The following is a 6,747-nucleotide window of genomic DNA, read 5'->3' as shown; positions in this document are numbered from 1 at the left end:
TAAAAAAGTGTATACATATATATATAAATTATAATAATTAATAATGTCCTTGGCGGGATGTCCAATTCCTAAAAACAATTTTTAAAATAACAATTAGCAAATTAAATATACACATTAGTAACCACATTTTTGTTAAAGCAATCATCAAAAAATAAGCAAATTATTTGTATAAAACTTAAATTTATTTATTTAATTATCTAAATTTAGACAAATAATTATTATATGTCCATATTAATAGTACTAAATTCCTATTGTCATTAAGACAGTCTATTTCTAACATTATTACTAGTGGGAGAACATTTAGTAAAATTAACAAAGCAACAAAATTGAATCTTAAAATATACCACTGAAATAATTTCGCAACTTAACCTTAAAATATATAGCAATTGTCATTGATTTATTGGCAAAATTATTATTTCCAGGAATTGACGAAAAAACCCAAAATTATATAATAATACCGATCTTATACAAGAATCTCCAACGGGACATCAAATTAGACTTTGCGAATGAACTTTACGGAAAGCGACGAGGAATAATTCTCCATAATAAAAGTAATTTCAACTTTCTACGCATTCACTGACATCCATCTGACACGAGGGATAGCAATGAGGCCATTGCATATAATAAATTAATCACTATGATATATTTGTAATTTTGTAATACTAAAAATATAAATGTCAAAAAGCAAGATGTTAATATTTAACCATTGACTCAGTCAAAGTTCCAATCTTTACTGACTTATTTAATAAATTTGTGTACTAAATACGAAGAAAAATCCATTATTCTAAACATAAAATTTTTAATTAAAAATCACTCAAAAATATTAATAACTTTCTCATATTTAAAATAAAACCAAAATTTAAAAAAATTTCAAAATGAAATAATTGTCAATAAAATATAAATCATTAAACAATTTTTGTTATCATATGCTTCGTCGATTTCGTGTAATTCACATCAATAACGCAACAATTTAGTTTATTACGATAAGATAAATACCATCTGTATTGAATAGATATTCAGTACGAATATATACATTTCAATAAATGTATAATTTATTACCAATCATTGTACAAATTACAAAAGTAAATTTGATGGCATTTTATCTAGACATAGTATATATCCATTTTATATTATACGTACCTAATACTATACATTCATTTATTTGTAATATAATTAATTACAATATTAACGCGTTACATAACACGTGTAGAATTTTACAAAAAAATTTAATTTCAGGAGAACAGAAAATTCAACACAATTTAAAATTAATTTAATTTATTTTCATATTTGATAAAATTGGAACGAGATGCTGATAATTAACAAGAAGTTAAAATTAACTTAAAATTTTATTCAATTTTTAATCCTCCCTTTCTAAGTATTAAGTACGTACATATGATGTCTATGTATCCCTACCTACATATTATACAGTTAAATTTATTATGGAATACTTTTAGTTTAATTATAATTATTCTTTATTTTTTAAATAAAATTTAATTATCCGATCGCAAAATTTATTCAAGTGTCATTTAATTTTTGTAACAAATTTAATTTTTTAATTTAAAATTTAGTTTATCTCTACTTATCCATACTTATTGTCTCTACTTATACAGTCTCAATCTATCCATACTTATCGTTCTACCTATCCATATTTTCATTTATACGTGCCTATCCATCTATCTCTACCGGTGTATTCCTATCTAAATTACTACATAAATGTGTAATAACATCGCAAATACGTTCATGGCTGCAGAGAAAGCAGCTTTGCAAATGTAAAATTCTTCAATATTGGTTCTTGCTTTTGGTTCCTTATAGATTTAAATATATAAACAATCATATTGAAAAATCTTACAATATTTGCTGCTTTCTCTGCTGAACGCAGCTAATGCCTAACCATGTCCTATCGCGTAGTAATAAATTCAGTGGGATAAACTAAATGTGTGATATCATACTTAATAAATATGCAATAAATAATAAGAATTAAAACAGATTTTCAATCTTTAAAATACCAAAAATTAACAGATAACAAGGCTAATATGTTAAGAGTCAGTGCGGATAATCGAACACCTCCCTACAGTGGACCAACTGGATAATAAAATTCGCGCTACAAGGTATCACAATTTTCTCGTTGTGATTCGTTGCAGAGTGTATACACGAACGATAAACTTCTCTTCGATATTGTGATCGCACTCTCTACGCTTGTTGTTTCTGCCACGTTTTTGTAGAACAAAGTCCACTTTTCTATTAAACTCAGTCCATACAAGATTTTATCTTTGCCACTGTTATTGAATGTCAAAAAGAATAACAACATTATGTCGACCGTGACTCTTAAAAGGAAAGTAGTCATCATATCATATAAAATAACATCTATTTTTATCTATTCCTTCATTCATAGATTCGTTTATATATTGTGTTGCATACAAAAATTAAAAGTTTATTTTATTTACATACAATTATTATTTTTTATAGAATATACCAAATTGAGCTGAAGCAACAGATTGAATCTCTAACAGAGGAACTAACTTCAAAAAATCAAAGAAGTGTTGCAGTATTCGCTGGACACAAGTCCCTATGTAAAAAAACTAGTTAACGCTAAGCATAAAATTATCATTATTAGCAACATTCTGCAAAGTATCCAAGAGTGTTTGAATAAAGTGCATCAAGCTGTCGAGAAGAGCAGCGTTAAACGAAAAATACTATTAGATAATAATTCTGCATATAACAACGCAAGTATTGAAGCTGATAAAGAAGAATCGGTTACAACAGAGACTGATAAGCAACAATAATTTCCAATATTAAACCTATGATCGATAAAATATGACCAAATTGTTACTAAATAATTATTTACAAGTTTTATAAGATTTTATTATATTTTCTCTTATAAATTATGGAGACCCCAATAGGTAAACTGTCTGATGAGAAGCTCAATACAGTTTATGAGCCTTCTGAGGATTCGTATCTTTTGGTAGATGCTTTGGAGACAGATTTAGAGATTCTGCATGCGATGAAGCCAAACATTTGTTTAGAGATAGGTAGTGGCTCTGGCATAGTTATCACAACTTTAGCAATGGCATTAAAAAAACGTCATAATTTTCAGTTTATTGCGATTGATATAAATCCTGATGCATGTAGAGCCACGAGAAGAACTAGTCTGATTAATTCAGTGGATGTAAATGTTCTTCAAATGAATTTATTAGATTGCATACGAATTAAATATACATTTGACATTATTTTATTTAATCCTCCGTATGTAGTTACAGAATATAACGAAGTAATAGATGACAGACTCGTATTCAAAACGTGGGCAGGTGGTAAAAATGGTAGACAAGTTATGGAACAGGTATTTAATATTATTCCCAAAATCTTATCAGATGCAGGATTGTTTTATTTAGTTGTTATAAAAGAAAATGATCCTGAATATATATTGAGCGCTTTCAAAAAGTTAAATATGTCTGGTGAAATTGTTCATGAAAGGAAAGTAAGAGGAGAGCATTTGTATGTTTTACTTTTTCGTAAAGTGAAGGAAACGAAAAGTTAGCACTACATGTCAGGGATATAACATCTACAAAATATTTTAAAAAATTTTAATTTTATGGAAAGAGAAAGAAGATATCACTTCAGTGATTGTAATTATTATTTATGGTAATAAATTACAGATAAATAAAGTACATCTATTTGAATCATGTTGTATTAACTGTTTGTAGACAGTTGTAACATTTTTATTATTTATACATCATTGTTATGTATTATATAATTGCAATTAATGTATTTATATAGGCATAATAATATATCGCGTATAATAATTTAATTCTATGTTTATGTATACTTTCTTTAGCAGTAATTGTTCGTAACAAAGAATATGAAATAGAAGCTGATAAAATTAAGAAGTCACATTTTTTTTTTAAATATAACACCGAATTTGAATTTCTCCTAAAATAAATGTAAGAGTCAATTTGACTTTAAACACACTTATTCGTAACTAACGAATAGGAAAAAACAAGATGTACAAATAAGTAACGTTTTCACAATAATATCACTAATTTATTAAGCAAAAACTGTTATTGTTGTTTAAATATTTTATAGTTTCTTTTATGAAAGATTAAACCTATGTGAAATGCTATGTATTATGTTTATTTAAATAAATTAAATTAATAGAGTATAAAATTAATTTAGTTAAGTTGAATAATATAAGATGGATAAACATAATAATTCAAAGTCATATTATGTGATTAAATTAACTCATGTTAAATAAAAAGTTAATTTTAAAAAAGTTTTTATTAAATCAGAATATATCCCAATCTTTCTGATAGTTATATTTACTTTAAATGACAACATAATTATAATATATTGTAGTAAAGACTATCAAGAAAATTTAATATTTTATTTATAAATCATATGAAATAATAAAGATATTTCTTATATAATAAAAACTGATTTTTAATATTTTGAAATAGATATTTTCATATTTGAATATATATTTACATTATAAAAATAAAATATATATAGAAGCTATGTGTTTGGCGAACGTTAACAAGAATGGATATACATATATAGCGTATTTAATTTACTGATTCGACCCGATTTTGAGTCAACAGTCTATTCTTTTTAGTTGTATTTCTTGCACAGTTTAGCACGTTTGCAACTAAACAGAACAGACCACTAACTCGGAGTCGAGTCGAGTCAATAAATTGAATACGCTAATAGTCATCATTAATCACAGAAATAATTTAATTTTTTAATTATTGTGTTTATCTTTACCTATCCATATTTATCCTATCTAGCTGTGTTTTCATTTATTGGTGCCTATTCACCTGAAGAATTTTACAATATAATTGTTGATTCGTCACTCACCGACCCGATGCGCAACAGTGGAGTTATATCTGCAACGTCGCTACGATGATCTGTAACAAATAAATTAAAATCCAAATTAAAACAGAGTAAAGAAATAATCATTGCTTAAAAAAATAATTGCTATATAAACGCATGCAGTTTGCTAAAAAATAATCATGCAATTTTGAAAATATAATTTGTGTAAGTATCTAATTTTATGTCAATGATTTAATATTAGACATAAAATAATTACGTATTCTCTAAAAAAAATTATATGTATTTTCTAAAATAATTATATATATTCTCCAAAAATGATCTTTGCAAAAATAACTTTGTATACAATTTTAAAGTAATTTTTAAGTAACTCATTTAGATAGGAGTTATTTAAAAATTACTTAAAAATTTTATGCAAAATTATTTTTGCTAAGATCTTCTTTAGAGAATATATATAATTACTTTAGAGAACATATAATTATTTTATATAATTCTTTTATAAAATATATAACTATTTAAATAATTTTATTAACAATAATTTAAAAACAATCATTTTTTAAATCACTGTTAAATAAAATGTCTTAAAAACAAGCAAAAAAGATTAATTTTACATAAGTAAAAAATTATATTTACCGCGAGGTTGCTCCACCGGTGCCCGATGTCTCTCCCAAACCTCCTCCTCCTCTCAGAGGTTGTCATCCTCTCGCACAGGACACTCGCATACAACACTCGCGAATAACACTATAATCGCGCGCGGACTACAACTTGAGTCCGATAACTAGAACGGCACTCCCGAAACAAATGCGCGACGCGACGAACCGGCTGCGGTTCATTTATTTTTAAGTAAATCGGCGACGAGGATATTTCCCCGTTGGAAGAGAACGATTTTCCTTTATTATAACTCGTGTGATAAGTAGCCGTGTCACGTGACGTTCTTCTTCACATTTTTTTTAAACGAATAATCGCAAAAAATGCTAGATGTAATACGAAACATTGAACTTACGAATATTCACCTAATACGATTGTTAGTATGATAAATTATTCATAAAGTACAACGTTCCGAATTATATTTAACATTTTTCGCGATTATGTTTTAGAAAGGAATGTAAAGAAGAGCGGCACTGCTACCTGCCCGTACGAACTTCGGAGAATCATGCGTCGTAACTACGTGTAAACACAGCGCCGCTCCGTGCCACCCCGTACCCCAGCCCCACTTCAAGGTCGCGCACCGATAATTTAACCGTCGAAATATTTAAGTTAACGCATATTACAAAGCCAGTAAAATATTTACTCGTTATAATATTCTTCGATGAACATTATACGATTTTCGTTTTACTTCTTGATGATAACTTCGTTATGCATACAACTCATCTATATCTTGGGCCGGTATTCATAGTCAGAGTTTATATTCAAAACTACTTAAGTACAGTCTTAAGAAGTCACGAATAAAAGGGCCAACGTTTTAAAAGATTACTTAAGACAGTCTTGAAATAAGAACAGACTATGAATACCGCCCTTAGATATCTCTAATTTATATATCTGTAAACGTATAATACGAATTCTATTATCTTTATACTCATTATGATTTGACTCCAAATTGTTTTATAATGTAAAAAATTGCATTCATCTTTGCATTTATCTTATTTAAAGAAATGTATAATTCATAATTGATCTTTATCTAACCGCGTAAATCATCAAAGAAAGAAACAAAGATTGATATATAATCCTTAGTACACACCTTAGGTAGTTTTGAGCAACATTACTAGTTGGGCCTTACATTATTCAATTCGCGTTCGTGGATATCTAATTTTCGTGGGTTAATACAGAATAATGCGCGATTACAAGCGGAGCGACTCGTGCCGTACGTCTATATCCTTCCGAAGTCGCCGAGCGAATACCAAAGTGATGACGTAGTCAACCACCTCG

General features: G+C 27.7%; 2 pseudogenes; both read left to right on the top strand.

Annotated features, from left to right (window-relative positions):
• Positions 1-2,794, top strand: part of LOC108751255 — a 3,385-nt pseudogene extending 591 nt beyond the window's left edge.
• On the top strand, positions 2,786-3,593 carry LOC108751285 (annotated as a pseudogene).
• The last annotated feature ends 3,154 nt before the right edge of the window (positions 3,594-6,747 follow it).

This window comes from Trachymyrmex septentrionalis, unplaced genomic scaffold (genome assembly GCF_001594115.1).
Source record: "Trachymyrmex septentrionalis isolate Tsep2-gDNA-1 unplaced genomic scaffold, Tsep1.0 scaffold43, whole genome shotgun sequence".
Classification (NCBI taxonomy): domain Eukaryota; kingdom Metazoa; phylum Arthropoda; class Insecta; order Hymenoptera; family Formicidae; genus Trachymyrmex; species Trachymyrmex septentrionalis.
This window is presented reverse-complemented; position numbering and strand designations above follow the sequence as displayed.